Source organism: Pleurodeles waltl, chromosome 2_2, assembly GCF_031143425.1.
Source record: "Pleurodeles waltl isolate 20211129_DDA chromosome 2_2, aPleWal1.hap1.20221129, whole genome shotgun sequence".
Lineage (NCBI taxonomy): Eukaryota > Metazoa > Chordata > Amphibia > Caudata > Salamandridae > Pleurodeles > Pleurodeles waltl.
In genome coordinates, this window is record NC_090439.1 from 21,338,457 (window position 1) to 21,359,689 (window position 21,233).

The 21,233-nt window shown below is 39.9% G+C and overlaps 1 protein-coding gene across 1 annotated transcript in view; it reads right to left on the minus strand.

The window, feature by feature from the left end:
- Positions 1-16,947, minus strand: part of ZNF516 (zinc finger protein 516) — a 353,996-nt gene extending 337,049 nt beyond the window's left edge. The window contains exon 1 of the mRNA XM_069219430.1: positions 16,864-16,947. The gene's annotated coding sequence lies outside the window, so the exon portion shown is untranslated. The remainder of the gene's footprint in view (positions 1-16,863) is intronic.
- Positions 16,948-21,233: the final 4,286 nt, after the last annotated feature.

Here is a 21,233-nt window from a genome sequence, read left to right on the forward strand (position 1 = left end):
AAAAGTTAATTGAGCAATCTTACTATCCCTTGCTTTAGCAGTGAATCCATCAGCAAACTAGCCCGTACTTACCTCTGATGAGGAGTGTGTCTAGGGGTTTAGATTCAAAAGACTGGTGCCATGTATTTCCCTGGGGCCTTTGAATTAAAGACAGATGTTGGCTTTGATGTAGACCGAGGGTAAGGTGAGACGTAGCAGTCTCACTGTAGGCATCAACATTACCTAGGCAAAAGATCAACCATCACTTTGTATAAATGCACAAGAGGTGCAGGCCCGGATATGTAGTTCCAAAGAACAGAATTTTTAACTGACATTAAAATAAATACAGTTGACATGGTGATGGTCAAGTGACACTGCATGGTGGTAAGGCAACAGTACGTCGTGGTGATGATTTAACAAACATGCCTTTCTGCTCTGACTAAATTAAGTTAATTCATTTTACATGTTTGGCTCAGTAATATTACTAATTATATCATTACATGTCAGGCCAATACATTGATTTGGGGACTTATGGTTGTGGCATTCCTGAAGAAGACACTGTGCTGAAACACGTGTTGAACCTGAAATGAAACTGAATCTTAGCCAAGAAAATGAAAGGGCATCAACTGCAGTCTAAAGAACTGGAATCAAGTGTTTTGAAAATACAGTTGTATAATAAGAGAATTTTAATCTTAACTGGATTAATTAATAAGAGTGCATTAAAGCCCAAAGGAGGTCATAAACTTTCATTCTTCAACAAAAGGAATTGTCAAAGAACTTTATGCTTTAAAAAAAATTGACTGTCAGTTGTTAGATTGTAGCTCATATAAAATAAGCACTTATTGAAGTGTATATAGCTCATATGGAATAAGTACTTATTGGACTGTATGTTGGGAGTGTGAGGATACAAATAGCATGTGTGCAAGGAGACTGGAGGACGGTGTGGCTGTTTTGAGACAACGGTATAAACATAAAGGGGGAGTGTTTTTAATTCTAGTTTTGAGATTTTGTCATAAGAGGATCAATGTTTTGTTATAATCATGGTTTGTATTTGGCCTATGATATATTGATATTTTATAGTGAATTGAAAAAGAAAGGATAAAACAAAATGTTCAGAGCCATACATGTACACTTGATATAACAGACTGTTGAGCATTAAGTTATGAAGATAGTTGGCCTGGGGGATTTCCGTAGTTATTTATTTCAATGAAAATATTGTTTGCCCTTGTTTAAAGCAAAACTGAAAAATGCTTTATCATGTGTATTTGAGATACTCTCATACAAATGATATGAACACAAATTTCATAAGAAACCTCTTCTTCGCCATTGTGCATCTATTTTTCTTATTACTTGTATGAGATTAGCTTTGATTCAGCTATTCACGAACACAGAAATACTTTGCATTACCTTGAACTAGACATAAGACCAAGAGTAAAACCTGACATGCAAAGGCCAATCCATTATATTAAATTCCATCTTACTTGGCTCTTGAGTTAGCACTCTATAAGCACCATACCTATAAAGATATCCAGCCATCACGTTCTACATCCACACTTAGAACACTGTTTTCCATTATTAGGAATACGAAAAAGAAATATTATATACATATGGCCATTTTTTGCAAATCAAAATCTTCTTTTTCAGGGAGGAAGTTCTTAATCTTGGTGAGGAATTCTGTTTGACAAGGACATTTGAAAGGGGGGGAGGGTATTTTTTATTGTCTGTGAGGAAATCCTAAAAATTACCATTTATTTCTGTATATTTTATATTTCTTACATTTATGAAACACCACGATACAGGCATGTCTTCTCCTGTTTCCCAATAAAGACACCCATTTGCCAGATGACAACCTGAAACCATGTGGAGATATCCTGAAGTGCATACAATCTCTTTATAGTGAAGTCAATTGCTCAGCCATTTCACATTGTATGCAACTTAGCTTCATTTAAGGAGAAAGGCATATTGCCAGTGTCCTGGGTCAGCGGAAGAGCACATGGGTAGGACTCCGGTTTCCAAATCTAACTCAAAGGTACTGCTCACATTTCCAGCTCAGACATAATATTTCCTAAGTTGCTCTCAACTCAATTCCCAATGTTTTAAACATTCCTCACTATTTAAAAGAATAACATTTTCAACCTATAGAAAGTGACCTACCTCCAAATAGGAACTCTAATTATTTCCCCCAGCCAAATCTAGCTCCATTACCCATTGAATTCCCTATAGAAATGAGTGAGGTACTTTTTGCGCTAGATAAATCTACTCCTGGACAAGCCTCAAGTCCGGATAGGGTCCCAGTCGACATTTTTAAATCTAATACAGATTTATGGGGCCCAGTACTGACAAATGTTTTAAGAAGTGCTGTGGTGGGGGAAGTCTCTGACTCATGGAGAATGTACATCCTTGCCCCTATCTTCAAAAAGGGAGATAAATCGAACCCAGCCTGCTATAGGCCAATCTCCTTAATAGAAACAACAGTGAAAATCCTGCGACAGTGATTCTAGCCCGACTCGAGACATGGGCTGAAGAGACTAAGGCTTTAACGCCTATCCAGTACGGGTTCAGGCCAGGCATAGGGACTGTGAAGCAAACATTACATTTAAGTTTGATTACCAGTAAATATGTGGTGACAAAAGTTGGGCGCCATTCACATGGCATTCATTGACCAGTCAAGCGCCCTTGATCTGGTCAACAGGGGCAAACTATGGGAGACCATGAAGAAATTGGGGGTGGGACCGAATATGCTCAATTTATTGAAACACTTATATCATGACCGTAAAGTTTCGGTCAGATTTGACCCACAGTGGGAATTATTGTCTCCAAATCCTCGAGAGGCGTCAGACAGTGGTGCATTTTACCACCTTTTTTGTTCCTAATATATATTAATGGTATCACAGAACATTTATCATGGGCAGGCATGGACGTACTAAAGTTAAGGGATTATTCTGTGGCAATACTTTTATACACAGATGATGCAGTTCTGATCACTCGCACTCTAAACACACTGCAAAAGTTTTTAGATCTTTTTACTGAATATAGGGAAGGCTTGGACCTGAAAGTAAATTATCTAAAATTGTATACTATTACTTGGGGGGCACTATGCACAAAAACTATGCATTTAAGAATGGGGGGCACTATTTTCTAAAACAAACTAATGATTTTACCTATTTAGGCTTTATTTTTAGTTCATCTTTAAAGTGGAAATCGCACATTCTGATGAATCCTCAAAAACTGGGAAGGAATGTGGAGGGCATTTTTCTATTTGCTAAGTCATTAGGCCGCAAACCTTAGGCAGAGGTGATCGCTCAGCACAAAGCCAAATGTATTGCAGCTGCCACTTATGGGGCAGTGGTCTGGGGACATCAAAATCTTATAAACTCCAGCATATCAAGAATGCATTTACTCGCAGGTTGCTTGCCATTCTAAAAAATACAGCAAATGTTATATGTCATGAGGAGCTTTGCCTCCCATACATAGATGATCAAATAAAAATCTCACCACTCCTTTTGTGGGTTGAGTGCTGGCAAAACTCAGAGGCAGCATTTGTTAGAGCTTGCATGCCAGACTGTCTAGCCTTAGAAAATGCGAACAAGATACCTTGGTTGATGTACGTAAAATCGGGTTTTCACAAATTAGGCATAACAGAAACATTCAATTCCACTACGCATCATCATCCAACTGCCAAGTCGATTGTGAAATATAGATATATAAACTGTTGTGTGGATGAGAGACTAAGCGGTGTTTTGGACATGAAAACAGTTGATTTTTACTTTCAGACTGCCACAGTTAAATGTTTTGAACCCTACCTGGAATGGATTTATAATGCAAATCGTCAGCTTCTTTTAAAATATTTTGGACTTAATCTAATTCATTTTGAAGTGGCTTTCCAAAGCAGCAGGAAACACCCCATGTCATAGTGATAATGCCACTAAACAAAGCACTTGTCACTTTACTTTATTTTGTCCACTCTACGCAGGCCCAAGAAATACCTTTCTGACTCCATTGTTACAACAGGGGGAGCATCATCGACCGGCAATGGAATTGTTACAAAAATTAACCACAATAGATTTGGACCGTGCAGTGTGTTGAACTTTATTAAGAGGGTAATCTGAATTAGAGACCGTTATGAGTTTGTTAACTTAAACTGAGGTTTTGTTGTGAAAGAAATTTTATTTTTCCCCTGATTCATAGGAATTTTATTGAATGTCATCTTGATGCATTTTATTGATTACTTCTGCTATTTATATGGAATTTTATGTTTTGTTTGTGTTACATGCTTTTTATGGCACGCTGCCAAAATAAAGTTGTGATGACTGAGTGACAAAAGTATCAGGAATTCCGCAACTGAGGCAGAACAGTGACAAGTCACTGAACAAGGTTCCGTCCACACTAAGTGCACTTCAGTCTTATTTCAATATTCATATTTTGTCCACTGCACACATGGGCTTACCCAATTAACTGCCTTGTCCATCTGTACTGCGATTAGATGTTTACTCAATATCTATACTTTCCCAGCACTTAGGCCCAACTGTCCTTGGTGTAGGGGGACATGGTGTGTCTAAAACTGACATTTATGCTTTTTCACCCTTTACAAACTAATCAGCAGTTCAATGTGACAGTGAAACATGAATGTGTATTCCCTTTGTTCTCCGGGTACACACCTTCACAGGTTTTACTGGATACTGATCAATTTTAAAGGGTAGGTTGATACCAGAACCCTGAGCTCAGCTCCAACCCCATTTTGGTCAATTAAACAATTGAGATTATATGAATGAAAGTAGAATCAGACTGAACCACTACATGTTGGGCTGGGATGTGATGTATCATTGAGGTATGTAAACTAATGAGGGATAAAGATATGTATAATGCTTTAGACTACTTTCAACCCAAATGTTTGACATAGAACAAATTATCCTTTTAATACAATAGTACATGTATTCTACAGTTTAGAAAAAAACAAATTGCATAGTAAAAATGATTTGTTTATAGAAATATGTTCTTCTCCTTCAATCCATACTTTTCTTCACAGGAAGATCAGAATATATGATTTTTGGATGTAAACTGCTCCCTTTTTTGCAGAATACGGGTTTTGAGTTTATTTCCTTGACTGGTGATGGAGCACAATCAACATATATAAGTGACTTTGTAAGTTAAGTCACTGAATACTCAGGAACATGCCGTCCTTGTTTTTTGAGAGAATTAAATGCCTAGAAAGTTACTAAATAGGAGACAATGACACATTTTTAATTCTAAACAACATACTGACTTCAGGACGATGGAAGCCCTTGTCACAGCTGATTGGCTAGTTAGGAGACTTCCTTTCTTTAGTCTTACACATCATTAGTGAAAATTTGACATTTCTCACCTACCGCTACAAACACAAGAATATTTAAGTGGACCATGGGGGTTTGAATCAGTGCTAAGAGCTTACAGAAGTAGGGATACCAAACAAACGTAGATTTTGGACCGATATACAGATAACTGAGAGTCTCCTGAAATTCAGATAACAAAGATACTCTTTACAATTTCAATAGCTGGGTTTGGAAAAACAAACTGAGAAGTGCATCATATTTTTTTCATTTTTACTACATACCCTGTTGATATGATAGATGGCATTCAACCTTTTCCTTACTGATTGGATGACCAGGAGGTCAATAAGCAGACAGTTCTTGGTGGCTGGCATATTTGTAAATGTTTAAAATGTTCTCCCTTATCCCTGAGAGATGAACAGTATAAGGCTGACACTGATCTCTATTTTCCTGAGTTCCTTACTATGTGGATTCAAGAAATAGTAATATTATTATCGACTTGAGTAATATATATTGTCTGCTTGTGGTGATGTAGCATTTCTATATGCTATATAATTTAAGGGATTTTAAGGATATATAGAACTTAAAACTAATTGATCAATAAAGTAGGGTGTCTACAATGGTGTCTTTATACTCGAGTATAAGTGTGGTTGCATGGATCTGTATAGCTTTGGGATATGCGAATCTTTGGGATATGGATTTGGATTGTGTGTGCATATATCTGGGAAATCTGTGGTTGTTCATACATTGGTTGATCTACTTGCACAGGTTTGTGAGTGGACAGGAAGGGCTATGTCATTAATACATTCAATACCTCTATCGTTATTTATTTCCAGATCGGATACAATGATCCATTGACACAAACATTTAAAAAAACAATTATTAATATCCAAGTTAACATTTAAAACGACAGTTAAAAACATGTAAAAATATATATAAGTTCATTGGCCACATTCTTTCTTATATACAGTACGTTATTGTATTATACTACCCTTACATTATTCCTCATCTTCATTTCATCATCTTGTTCCTTGCGTGCCCAGTAGAATACAAAAATGTCAAGACTGCAAACACAATCATTTGAGTAGTCTTTGCCTTGCATACTCACAGTACAATCAGATAGTGCCATATGCTAAGCAACTGGCATATCAGTTTCATCCACATTTATCTCATACTAACATAGGTTATGCAAAAGAAGAAAAATGCCCCTCAGTTTCCTTGTATTGAGTACATTCTGGGCACAAATAATATCCTGCCCCCAAAGATGAGCACTTACGTGTGAAAGAGTCAGTTGGTAAAGTATCCAGACTGATCTTCATATAAAGCAATCTAGCTATAGATGGTTGGTTCTGCTCCAAATATTCTTTAAAGTTATAGTCCTATTTGGTCTATAAAACTGTATCAGTCAGTCGTCCCAAAGTTCACGGCAATTGTTCTTTGTCATTAAAGCAGTGGCAAATTCTTTTTTTTTTTACTTTTTTTAATGGCACAGCCTAGTCCAGGCAAGAGAGAGTCCACATCTGACCAAAGCACATCCTGATCATTACTCAAAGGCACACATAAAAACACAAATCACATGTAATTGTAATTGTATTTATAGGGTGCTAACTACTCCTGACGATGTCCCAAAGCACTTTTCAGCAAGTAGCACATTACTCCAGAACTCAAAAGGATTAGTGGTGAATTAGTTTAGGGAAATATGAGATCATTTGAACGGTAGACATGTGAGTCTGTTAGCTAGATTGAATAGAATAATGGAGGGATAGAAGAGTGGAGAATCTAAAAAGTGTTAATTGGGAGATCATAGTAGTAAAATTAGGTTTGAGAGGAGTAAAAGGAGAGATGGAGGAGGGGAGAGTCTGTAAAAAGGGATTAACGATATCATAGTAGTAAAATGAGGTTTGGTGTGAGCCAGGAGGGATAGAGGAGGGAAGAGAAAGGATTATTTTGGTGATCATAATAGTAGAATGAGTTTGGGATGAGTCAGAGAGTCGAGATAGAGGATATATTGAAAGAGGTATAGGGTGAGGCAGAACAGTGCATTGGAGAGTTTGAAATGTTTTTTTTCTTCTACAGTAGGAGTATGGTAATAAATATATAGACACATGATGACACAGAAAGGGTATATATATTTATATGTGTGTGTATAAGGAAGATAATATATTGAGATTTACAGTTGTATTGTATGAACTCAGACTTTTAAGTGCAGCAGTACTTGAAGGTAGTGTGTTTGTGTCTTGTTATAACTCAATGTTTTTTTAATTTTTTTGTTATCTTTTCCTCAATATTTCAATAGTGAAGTGCTTGTAGATAAACAGTTGTGATAACATTTACCTAGTGTGACAGACAAATAAAGCAGAAACATATAAACATCTAATCAAACAACTTAAATAAAAATGATCAATGATCTATAAACATGTTAAGAATAGAATTATATAATTTTATGCTTAACATTTATATGTGTGTGTGTGTGTGTGTGTGTGTGTGTATATATATATACATATATATACACACACACATATATAAAACTATATATATATGTAAATAATATCTTTGCTAAGCAGACCTAAAATATATCTATATATTTTAAAAAACATAGTTATTATACATAAGTGTACAAAGGAATACGTATATGTCTATATATATATATATATATATATATATATATATATATATATATATATATATATATATATATATATATATATATATAAAATCATGTGTTTTATTTAACTTTGGGGCCTGGGGATGTGTGCATATGTAGGTGGATCCGTCACAGCCAAATACTCTACATAAAAAATACAATCACCAATGTCAGTAAGTGCATTTGGAGCCAGTCTGCCACAGATCACTCTATTACACCCAAAGGTCTGTCCAAAAGGTCAACCCCTTTCACACATGGATCCCAAAAATGTGGTAGATTTTTACACCATGTAGTACAAACTTTCCTACACAGTACACATCCACAGTAGAAATTTTACAGATTCAGTCAAATCCCAAATTGTGCATTAAAGCAAGCATTGTGTGACCATTACCACACTATAGGTGTTTTGTACTGTAACAACAACATCCATTCAAACAAAATTTTCAAGTGAGTACATATATATTTTAAAATAATTTTAATAACAGATATGCTATAGTGGGTTCTGACTAAAACAGCTATGAAAAGTTAAGTCGAAATGTAGGGGTCTAAAAAACTCATAAAAATACCACCTTAGGTCTCTCCTCTATATTATGTCATTTCGTGGGTCAGTCATTATTAAAAGTGAGTTATTGCTGTATTTTTATTTACACAATTATTTTTTTAAGTATAACAGCTGTACTTTTGAGACCATCTCACTCAATAAGACCTTCACCCGCAGTAAAAACTAATTGGAGTCTTAGGTAAATAATAGTTTGTGCCCAGTAACCACAGAGTATTTCCACAGGCAACAACCTGCAGATATTACTAACGCTGGAAAAAGTGTATCATTATCACTTCCAGATGTAAGCATAAAATACTTAAATCTTTGTCTGGCTAGAGAAGACCTCGGATTGTGTGCCAAATAGCACTAACTTCATGTACTACTTCCAACATTAAATGAGAGAAAACTTATTGCTATCCAAACAGTAAAAAAACATCTAGTTCTGAGAGGACATCACTCCACTTCCCTTTCCTTTATTTAATTTTCTATCCTAGGTCCTGCTCCATTCACTACCCTAGAAGCCAAAAACATGGGAATCATCTTTGACATGATCTCTCCTTCTCCCACACACTAATACTGATATTGAGGGTGTAAATTTGTAAATCTACATGCTCTGAAAATTCTCCTTTACCTTCAAACTAACTACTGGAATGAGTTGTCAAGGTATCTAGATGTGGGGCACCTAGACTACTGTAATGTGATCTGTACAGGTCCCCAAAGTATGTTAAATAACAATCTCAAAATCCTCCTAATCTAGGCGCCAAGATGAGCCTGAATTGATGAAATTCTAATTAGAACATTGGAAGTTGGCAGCTCCATTGAAAACAATGGAGTGCTGCGGGCTTTTACTGGCCGCTAAAAGCCCGCAGCGCCAACATTCCAATGGGCTTTGTTCACAGCAGCAGCTGTGAACAAAGCCTCACGGAGCCCGAGGGGATTCTAATCCCCTCGGGCTCCGTGAGCAATTTGTTTTTTTTAAGAGAACATTCTGCCCTGAGTGGCAGAATGTTCTAATAGCCTTAGAACCCGCCGTAGCGGGCTCTACCGGCTATTAAAGGCCCTTTCCCTTGTTAAATGCCCTCGCCTTCGGCTCAGGCATTTAACTCGGGAGCGGGCCTTTAATAGCCGGTAGAGCCCGCTACGGCGGGTTCTAAGGCTATATTATGTCAAACCAACTCAGAAGGCACTCCACTAGCTCCAAGTGGAAGCCATGGTCAAATTCAAGGCACTCTTCATTATCCATAAAACCTCCTGCAGCAACAACCCATCATGTTTTTAAGAAAACCTAGCTCTACAGTACAGTAACCACTTGAACCTTCCTTCCACTTCTTACCATCTGATACTACATTCCCACTCAGGCAATATCAGAGGGTGACAACCAGCAATTTGAAATCATCAAAATAAAAAACACAAACCCCTAAATATGCACGAAAAAAATATTTGTAGAAGTTACCTTATGGGTCTATAATAAGATCATCTACTAGTCTGTGTTATAAGAATGCCCACTAAAGTATCCAAATAAGTTGCATTCCAAAATGAATGTTCAAAATCTAAAACCAAGAAAATGTGCAAGTTATGAGTGATGAAGTCCCAATATAATACTCAAAATGCCTGCTCAGGACCACACATATGTCAACACATATGTATTAAACTATGCAGTTCCAATGAACACAGATGTCTTCCGAGATTTTTGGAGAAGAAACACCAGAGTTCTACTGACAGCCAACAGTTCTCCTAGGAATAACACAGAAGTGAAAGAAAAGCTGCAGGGCCAATCACAGCCACCTAATATCCGCCAAACGATTACTCAAGAGGAGGTTGTTGTTTGATTGACAACCTGTAAAAAGTCCTTGCATGCATTTCATGAGGACTAAAATGTAGCAATCCTACGCGTAAGAAGTGTGGTCACATGACGAAAATGTGCTATTATTTTCACCAAAGTTGTCACCACATTCCACAAAAGTGACATCATAATCTCAAAAACTAACGTTATTCTCCAGACTGCCGTCACATTCCGAAGTGGAAAATGTATCAGTTCATTCCTGAAAGTGTCACTGTGTACCTGAATTCCTTTGGCATATGTGTAGAATACCCTTTCATATGTAATAAAGAGCAATGTTGTAATGCATCGATGATACCATCGTGTCATCAATCACATCACTTTTGATGTTATCTCTGATGTCAGCACAATGTACTGATACTGGTTGTGCTTCTCACTGTTCCTGGCAAACTACAACTTAAGTATTGAATTGTACCCATTTAGCTTAGAACGTTTGACTTCGGATGGTGAAATCGAAGGTCTCCTTACCCAAGTATTTTTCAGCAACTCTACATATGTACACAATCTCTAAAACAGTCAAGGGGATAAATTCACCAGTCCTAAAACGTGAGGACTGGGATCTACAAGCATGTGCAAAATAAGATTAAGGGAGAGGATAGCAGAAATAAATACAACAGAAATAAGAATCTTCTGCAAACAACTTCTAGGTCTAGATGTTAGTGTGGTAACAATAACACTGTGTTATTTTTGCTTCATAAAAATAATAGTGAATGCATACAGTAACATTAACTATCTAACAGAATGGAGAGGAAATCATTCGCAAAATTACAAAAGACCAAGGAATGTAAAACTGAAGACTATGTAGGGTCTGTGTGCTTAGAGGAGGCAAAGCACTTGACAGGGGTATTTTATCTACCATGGAATTCTATGTTTCTGGCATTACATTGGAATCAACTTCAACTGTGAATGCTATTACGGACTGGTGTCAATGTTGACTGAAGAATAGATACAATTCTAAAATGTACAGTAATCTGATGTATTTATGCTCAACTGAAACAGTTTACACCCACATGCCCTCAAGCCTTATGTTGTAGGAAAATCAGAGTAATCGATGTCAACTGCCTCAATTAGTTCTCTTCATTTCTTTAGGATTAGGGTTTGAAATTCCACAGGTGGTTGTAAACCAGTGACTTCTCCATTGATGGGTTGCAGAACCACCAGCCTTTAAATTAATCTTCTCACTGGTCCAAACAGTCCTAAAAGTAGGATTTAATTCACACTCTGCACTCCAAAAAGCCAAATGTATGCTAGCAGTAGCTCAGGGTCGGCCGATAATTTTTAGGAGCTCAGAACTGAGGAAAATGGCCGCTTGTGCCTGAAGAGGTGACAAATTGTGGTTTACTGAGGCGCTTATATTGCTATTTCTGTTTTCCTTATTACTGCACAAGCCAAGATAAGGACTATGGAAATTGCAGAGGTGGTCTTCTGGTGCAGCCTTAGAACAATACCACTGGCATGGTGGAATTCTTATGTACTTCCATCCCCAAATAAATGTTATACCCTAAACTCACTTCCATCGACAGCCAGACATTTGTGACCCATAGCACGCTGACACTAGTTGTCTGGGAGGTTTCAAGGCCCAACCTCACTCTGTAATCTTTTTCTAAGACAACAAAGGTACTTAAGGACAATGGGCTCTGGAAAACAAATCACTGGGAAAGAAATGCTTTGTTTGATATTCTCGGAACTCAAAGTGGAATGTAGGAAGCAAACACATTAAAAAATGAAACAAATTCTTAGCATGGTGGAAAAGACACAGTGACATCAGTCTTGTTGGAAGCCAGTCATGGTCCTCAGGACCCAGCCCTCAGGAGACAAACCACCACTATTCAAAGAGCACTGAGAGGTCATGTAAAGGGTTTGTGCTGGGCTTTACAAATACAATGTTGCAAAACATTTTTATTAGTGCAACTCTATTTCAGAGCCCAGTACACAGTGCAATGCTGTAACCCCAGAACTGAACTTCTGTTACAGGGAATAATGACCAAGGAAAATATGCCTCGGATTAAGAGTAGTAACAGATTCAGGAAGTTCTAGAACAAAGATGCTAGTCTTTACACATGCTTACAGCTCTCATACCCTAGGAGCTGATTTACACTGTTTTATTTGGTGTCTGTGTCCCATTATAGAAAGAACCGAAAATATGACATTTATAGAAGTCCTGTCTTCCTAACAGGAACAACGGGCAACTCACAAATACCCTCTTTGGGCACAATCAGTGAAATGTAACTTATTTGCTTAGTCAAAGCTATTATGGAGGTTAGCTTCTGAATATCCTGCACTCTTAGAGAACAAGCACAAAGGCCGCACTTCTTATCCATATGAAAATGTCCTTTCCAGCTTACTGAATGCATTTAACTGAGCTCACCTATCCTGTTACAGACTGACTCTGAACATCCCTAATCCTCTGCCCCTCATCTGCCAAAATATGGAGTTTAATGGTAAAGGCTAACCCAAGTATTAAGTGCTATATGAAAACTTGAAAATTATACTATAATATGTTATGCATGTCAATATGGCATATTGTGGCCCTGGTCTGACCTTGCAATTAAACACTGGATTTAATGGGTAAGCAATGAGCAATGCTGGAGCTCGTGTAACACTTCTATGCCAATAGCAAAGAAGAAGTGAAAAGACTGACGGGCCTGCTGATCTTTACCTGACATATTTGCATTTAAGTTACAAAGACTGATAGTGGTTGCTTATCTTTCACTCAAAAAGCGAGAGACGCAAAATGCTCTTCTCTGAGGAATTGGGGGTTCTGAACCACAAAACACCCACCCTAATGAATGAAATGCCCAGATCTGACAAAAAGAGGGCTACCAACAGCTCAAAGTCTTAAATTTCTCCATTTTCTTTTAACACCTTTACCAAAGTCAAAAAGCCATGTGATCAAAAACAATAAATATAAGGCAGTGCTTAATTTGTAAAAACAATGAGTGTTGGAACCCCCAGTTTTGCTTAGAAGCCCTCGGCTTGTGCTAACGAATGTCGGGGGTGCCCAACACCAAAGCAGCATAGTCTTGATTCCACCTCATCCTCTTTCATGCACCACCACACACTCTATTCCTCTTACTACTGTATGTTTTTTATCTCTCATTTCTCCCTTGGTCACAGGTTTTTAATTGTTCCCTTACTCATTCTTCCTCCTTTTGTAATTTGCTTTCTATTGTGCAGGGTCAAAGTCTGATGAGGACGAATAAGTGTCAATAAGTGCCAGTGCCCAAAATGAATGCTGGGGCCACCATCTCCAACCACTGTATCAAATTAGGCACTTATGTGAGCACTATGTCCATAACTGAGTGCGTGCATTCTAGTCTCCGGGCTCGTTTTAGAAATCACTGATTGTATTTTGAGTGTATTCTCTACTGGCTTTGATAACTTTCTTCTTGCTATTAATAATTTCCCAACAAGGAAGTACCTCTCGCAGTTGCTGTCTGGGTTCTACCTCCAGGACTGTTTGTGAAAGTCAAGATAAGGTTAAACCATGACTTTGTCTCCAAGGTCGAAATGCTGCAGCTTAGGGTGTTTACTTTTACAAATCATTGTTTTCATGTGTGTTATTTCAAATGAAAAGTAATTGCAATTTAAGTCCCAGGACGCATTGTGTTGAATGAAAATCCAGGCCTGCAGTACTGTGCCTTTAGTGCTGTGGTGTCATCTAATAACCTTACAACTAGACCATGCCCGTCTATAGGGCAGTGACTCACATTTTAATTCCAATTGTGTTTAGACTGTTGACTTGTACCTTTTTCTACCCATGTTTATTCCGCATTAGGATTGTTGCTTCACTCCTTAAACGTCCTGGGCAGGCACTATGGAAACCGTAGATACAATTTTGCAGAGAGACAAAAACAGAGTACCTGAACAATACTGGATACTGAGCAAATTTCTCATCAATGAGTGTAATGTTACAGGAACCAACAAACCTCCGTCAAAATAAAATATTTCCCACCTGTGTTTTGTTTTTTTGTTTTTTAACATCCAGCTGGACTGTGGCCATAGTGTTCCTATGTTGGGGGGGTGAACTGCCTAGCAGTTTCCCCCACGCCAAGAATTACAGCACAGGCTTTAGACTGATGCAACAGGCATCATTTTCTAAATATCTCATGAGGAGCGCTTTCCACTCCAGGCAGAACTCGAATTGTGAATACACACATTTAGTACAAAAGCCCGGGTGAGGTTTAACGGCGGATTAGCAAAGCACAGGGCATGGAAAGGATTCGAGGCAGGCATTCCTGCCCTGAATGTGCTCATTGTTTGCTGCAGAAACAGTCATTACTTGTAGCATTCGTGGAATTGTGGGTAAGTAGCATTTTGCCTGTGGGGTTAGTCAACACTCTTTTACTTGTGTTCTCGCTACATGCATCGTACATCTGATCATAGAGATATGATATAATTCACTTTAAGATTGTCTATGCGTTGATACATCCCTTCAGAATACGGAATAGTAGCATCTGACTCAGTCACAAAGGCCTCGGGTTTCCTTCTTTGCAAATGCAATGGGCGGTACTGAATTTAGGGTAGGTTTGTGTGTAATTAAGAAAAGACGCAAGACAAAAGTAAGGGGGACACAAGCAGATATTGGAAGATAGTTCAGGCACAAAAAGAAGTAAAGGGGGGTCTTAATGTCCGAGCGTCGGGAGCAGCGCTGGGAACATGTTGAGTAGTGCCTCGTGTGACTGGAGCAGGATGTACTCGGGGAAGAGCAGTTGTCCATTGGGGGTGGGCCTGTTACTCACCCACTGGGCGAGGCCATGCAAATCCAGGAAAATGTAAAGTTGTATTTCCTATCCGTCGTCAGTAATCTTTGCCTCATTGAATGCTAAACAGCACCTGAGATCCAGGAAACTTCTGATGGGGGGCGGGAGGGTGGCTGTGTCCCTCGTATTTCATTGAGTGCAAACAGCTGTGGCGTGGCTGCTGTTCTGCTCAAAGCAAGGCGCTCGATCCAAACATAACGCGAATTTGGCTAACACATGTTACCATTAACATATATGACAACTAAACATATGCTCATTGCATTACAAGCTCATTGTTTGGTATGCATAAAGCAGCCAGGATCCTGGAAGAAGAGCTGACCTACTTCCGACCGCAGATGAAATGGTCATGTCGACAGATTTTAATCTTCTAATCAATTTTCATGTAAGTGCTTCTAACGCCAGCATCTACACATAACGCATCGAAAAAACATACTTACATCATGGGTTCTGAACCACCCCGACTCAAACCAACCCGAAAACATGCAGGAACGAGTGGGAGCACACATTACTACCCCTCGATAAAAGGCTGATTTGTTCTGTGTCAGCTCCCACAGGCTATTTGCATTTCAAATTCCTCAGATCACACCCGCCCTTCTACTCCTGAGTAAGAGCGCAGGGCACAATACGGGGCCCAATGTGGCATGTGCGCATGGATCAAATAAAGAGCGGGTGAATATATTTAGCAAAGGGGGTGGGGGGAGTACAGCAAGTGTCTCTTTCCACAAAAAGAGGGGAAGTTATCTATGAACAGTGAGACAATAGGAACAAGATTGTGCAATAGGCATATTGCAGATAGACCCAACTCATTAGTGTTCGCGAACACCGTGCAATCCACAACACTCGCAGTCTTTTCGGTTATAATCATGGGTTGTCTGTTCTGCATCAGCAAACAACGTCCATTGTCATTCTACACCACTCATCCCGCCCCCCTCCCTCTCTCTCACACACACAGACATACACACGTACACACATACACACGCACTGCTCAATTCCAACACCCCACCCTTTCAGCTGCTGAAAACAAAGTTCAGTGCCTTGGAAGGAAGTTTCCCAAAAGTTTTAAAAAAAACACTGGCAGTGAAGCTGCTGGTGCACATTCCTTCAAAATGCCAATTACCAGCGAGGGAAAGAGGGCACTCGCACACGCGGGGTCCGCTTTCGTAGTTTATGGCAACATACAAGAAGACCACACTGAGATCAAACAGGTTTTTGTGTGTCCTCGGTAGCAGCTGCATCGCGAGATCCTCCATTCTTCCGCCCCTGCGCTCCAAGACTGCTGCAAACACCACTGCCCCCCACCCCGTACCTTGTGCTGTAGCATGCAGCCAGAAACACTCGTCATGTAACATACAAATCTGGCATTCTGCGCACACATGCAGCCTCCCCAGATCAATATTACAGCAAAGCCCTTAATAATTTAAGTAGTTGCGCCTGCCCGGAGGAGACATCCCGCCTCCATTAGCCAAATAATCGTGGAGTAAAGCGACATTAATTGTGTATATGGTGGGATTTTCCTTATTAAAATAGAATAAGACATTGATTCGGGTGATTCATAAAGTGGGAGAACGCGGCGGCCAAACCTCTCACCACCCCCACTGCCTGCAGTAACATGATCCCTTGTATAAATAGCTTGAAAAAAGAACAGCGTAAACTTCCATTTGCAAAGTCGTCAAATGGCTCAGTTGATTAGCTGTTAATTGGGGACATCGCGTCTTCCAAGCTCATCGATGGTATAGAAATGCCAATATAGCACACTCACGACACGGAAGCATATCGGCAAGAGCTCTTACCTCGACTTTAGGAAACGGTGTGTTTTTTTAATAGCGAGGACTCAGGAGGGAGAATCTGAAGGTGAACCCAGGAGCCGAATGCAATAAGGGAAGGACTGCACATGACTGACTGGCCGCCGGCTCCATTTCGGCGCAGGGGGTTACTTTACCAAACCTCATCTGTTGTGCCCGGCTTTCTGGCCTCAATGACGCAGATCAGGGTAACAGTTTGGCAGCTGGAGTGTTTTAGAGGTGATCTTGCACTGGTCACGCAGGATATGGAAATGTAACCCAAGAATTTACTTGGTTATACAATGTACAGGTTAGCGTCTCCCCCCGGACTGCAGAATGGTTTGCCCTCTATTAAATGCACACAGTGTCTACTATTGTCTCATCAGCACAAAGTTCTGGTACAATGCGGGAAAGTGTGCAGCTTTCACAACGAGCTCTGTTTGCCTGAGCGCTCGACGTCTAAATTGTGACTTTTTCAAACAGCTACACTAACTTCATATATCTTGTGAACCGTAACTAGTGCTCATGTAAAGTGCTCCAATACCTTCGGGTCCAGTTCGCGCTATATAAAACTGCAAACAATATATATTCTGTTTTTTGGAGTATATTCGATCTTTTACAACTGTCGGTGGTCTACTAATAGATGTACAGCCGTGTGCGTTTCTAATCAGTAAACTCCTTACAGCACTTTTTTTTGCCAATGTCTCATGTAACGTCTTGTCTAAACTGACAAAATATGTATTGTATACGTGCCAAATGAACGCTCGATCCCTGTTTAGGTGGTGTTTATATGACACGAAATATAGATGTTGCTTTTCAGCCCCGCCCCCAAAAAACAAACACACCTCTTGTATTTTAAAAGTATGTAGTCATAGTAGTGAAAAAGCGCCCTCGTCCTTCTTCCTTCAAATTACACCGTGCCCTTGACTCCTACCAAAGAGTGGCATGTGTAAGTGAGTGTGTGAGGCAGCGCCCGGGCCATCCCCTCGGTGCTGCCCTCTCCACACACCAAGGGTGTGGCGAGCGACAGTCGAGAACGCTCTTTGTCTCAACGAGTGATGCGCACAATGTGCCATTAACACTGGAGAGCGTCTCCCGCGGAGGGCTGAAGGTATTATCAACTGACTCATATAGCTCTATCCGCGCCCCGCACCCCCACCTTCCCCGCTAAAGCCAAGGTGGCCCTCCACGCAGCCTTAGCGGCCACCAGGCATCTCCATATAACATCTGCCCCCAGAAAACTCGCTCACACTCACTGACTGCGCACAAGAGCGCTGCAGAGGAGGAAGGGGGCAGCGAGGCAGCGCCGGTAGGTTCAGCAGACCTAGCAAACACGTAAACTGTGCAGGCAGGAGTGAGAAACATCGACATGTAAGCTGCATGTGACCATGAGCAAGGGCTTTGAACAGCTAGCATGCTCGAGCCCTTTGACGACTGTTGCTTCGGCGTGAATGAGCGGGTGGGAGGTGCGTGGGGCGACCGAATTCATTGCACTGAAACCCGACGATGGCGTTTAAAGCAGGAATGCTGTTACTTAAACCCGAGGAAGGCTGACTTTTGAAAATAATTTGTGTTCACTGTGCCCTGTGAGAAGTTTTGGGGGGCACGAAAGAGGAGGACATTGGGCGAAGCTGCAGTTATTTTAGGTGCCACGAACTTTGTTCGGAGAAAAAGGCTGGGTTTGTTTGCACAGCGGAAAGCAAGTGAGACTAAATGATAATACTGGTTCAGTGGCACAGCAAAGACCTTTGTTCTAGCCGTCATTGGACCAGGAATGGCGCACTTTTTTGCAGTTCCACGTGCTACGCTCACATGACCACGCCTTCGCTTGATATGTTTTTGGGGACAGCAGTTGTAAAACAAATATTCTAAAGGTTTTAAACTGGCGTATTTAGGGGAATGAAAGATGGTAAAAAAAAAAGCATGGGCGTCATTTATGGGTCGCTAGGGGTCGCAGCTGCTACACCTGGCTTACTTTTTGCGACCCCTGGCTCTGCCTTTGTGATCCCTGACCTCAGTGGTGGCAAATTCAGTGCCAGGAAGACAATGACAGCTTGTCCTTAAGGGCGTCAGTTGGGGGGCTCCGCTCTCTTTGCTTTCTGTCGATTTCTATTATGCTAGCTGTGAATAATAATATTTTATTTACTTTAATGTAATAAAAATGGAGGACAGTTACATGGACTGTGCCCTTCCATGGTAGCTGAGGTGAGTAAGAAATGCTCTTAGATGTATGCTGTGTGTATGCTTGCGGGTGAGTGTGATTATGTGAGAGACATTGTATGCAACTCCGACTTTGTGTGTAAGTAAGTCTTTGTGAGTGAAAGTGGAGTTCGAAGGGCATGTGATGTCACTTCCGCTGTCCCTGGCATTTTGGTGAATTGACCTCCATGCAAAAAAGGCGTGCTTTGCAGTAGCACACATTTAGATCATTGCACTCAGCCCTCCCAGGGTTCATAGGTTACAGGTAGGAAAGGGGTGGTGCGGTGCGTCTTTGTGTGAAGTGGCCTGTGACTGAAGAGGCCTCAGTTGGTACTGGCTGTTGTGTCCTCATGAAACTTATCAGTGTCTTGAGGGCACATCATATTCCATCGCTTCAGTCACCTATACATTTCAAAAACATTCTTGGATTACTTTTGAACTTTAGCTGCATTTTTTAGACGAAATGCAAAATTCGAATGATTTTCTAAACACCTCAGATTCCAAAATGCATTCTAGACAAATTGACTTTGATTATGTTGAATCTGCATAAACTCCACACGTTGTACATACCAGATACACTCTGAACAATTTTATAGATGACGGATGAATTACAAATAAATCTCCTAAAGTACACATACTTCATGGAGATTTCCAGTAGTTTTCAATATGCTTTCCGATCTATGCATGTATTATTTCAAATATGCCTTCTAAACAGCAGCGTGTTCACAGCAGCATCAAAGATTTTAATCCCTAGTTAATAGGTGGAAATGTAAACCCCATTGTAATACAAACATAAGTTAAGTTAAATTATTATAGCATTAATAAGATATGTTCTTTTCAAGCAACTAGCACACGTATGCTTGACAGTATAGATTTACTTCATACTTTCTATGTAAACGAAAGAAATATGAACACTCTTTCCACATACATTTACATCAAAACTCATTTTTTGCTTGGTAGAGATATTACATTTCACAGTAGCAGCTCAACAACGGTTGTAGTTGAATTTACTGCACCCTGTTATCGTTCCCAAGAGCAGGTGCTCCACTCCCAGGGCCAACCATCCAAATAACGCCCTATGACTTACAAATGCAACCACGTGAGAGAAAAGAGAAGTCTAGTAGTAGTAGTAGTAGTAGTAGTACAAAAACTTTATTCGACTTTCCACAAGTCATAAAAGTATCAAATATTCTACATTTCAATATACAATAAATACAATAAATAAGCTAAAAATATTTAATAATTTACAATAATAAAAAGATCCATAAATGAGAAATGTTTAAAATTCTTTAAGGAAAATGCCCTAAAAACTAACCATTGGGTGGACTAGATAAAATTACATTGCTGCCCCCATGCGCTTTCTTGTGTTTAATACAGAGCATAGAAAATTGGCCAGGATTCCGCACATCTCAATCGAGGATAGCACCTGGAGGCTGGCATACGCGGTGCGACACTGGGGGAGATTGATTAACCTTAGAAGAGGGGCTACTAAGCGCTTTCTTTGCTTGGCATAGAATTTACAAAATAAAACCACGTGAATTGTGGTTTGGAGTGCCATTGCATCGCATGGACAAGGCTTCAGGGTGGTACTCCAGTCATTCATAGTTGGAAAGGTCACTAGACGATGGAATATGTCTAGCCTCAATCTGGTGTGAACAAAACGATGGCGGGGGATTATCACATTCGTCAAATAAGGCTGAATGGCCTCTGTTGACAAAATTATTTGATTATAAATGATGGTAGGCTTTTTTGATTCAACTTCCCATCGTAGATCTTCTAGATGTTTTAATGCCAAAGCAGTCAAGTCCTTCCTAGAGATTTCCCCCAGCGAGGCTGGGTTTGTGTAATAGGCTTTATTGCCCATGTTATCAAAGAAGGTCATAATGTATCGTAGCCAGGGCACCCTTGCTGCGTATATGGACTCCATACAGTCAGTCAGAATGGCCTTATTTAGTTCAGTATGTTCCGAGGTCCAAACTTTGTGCCATAGCAATAAGGGTTGGATCTTTATCAAGTCAGTAATAAAGGGGAGCCCCAGTTCTGAGTGGATAATGTATGATGATGTACCTTTTGGTACCATCAATAGATGTCTCATAAAATCGTTTTCAGCCATCTGCACCAGATTACAATTGGTGTATCCCCAAATTCCAGACCCATACATGGCAGCTGGGGTGCACTTG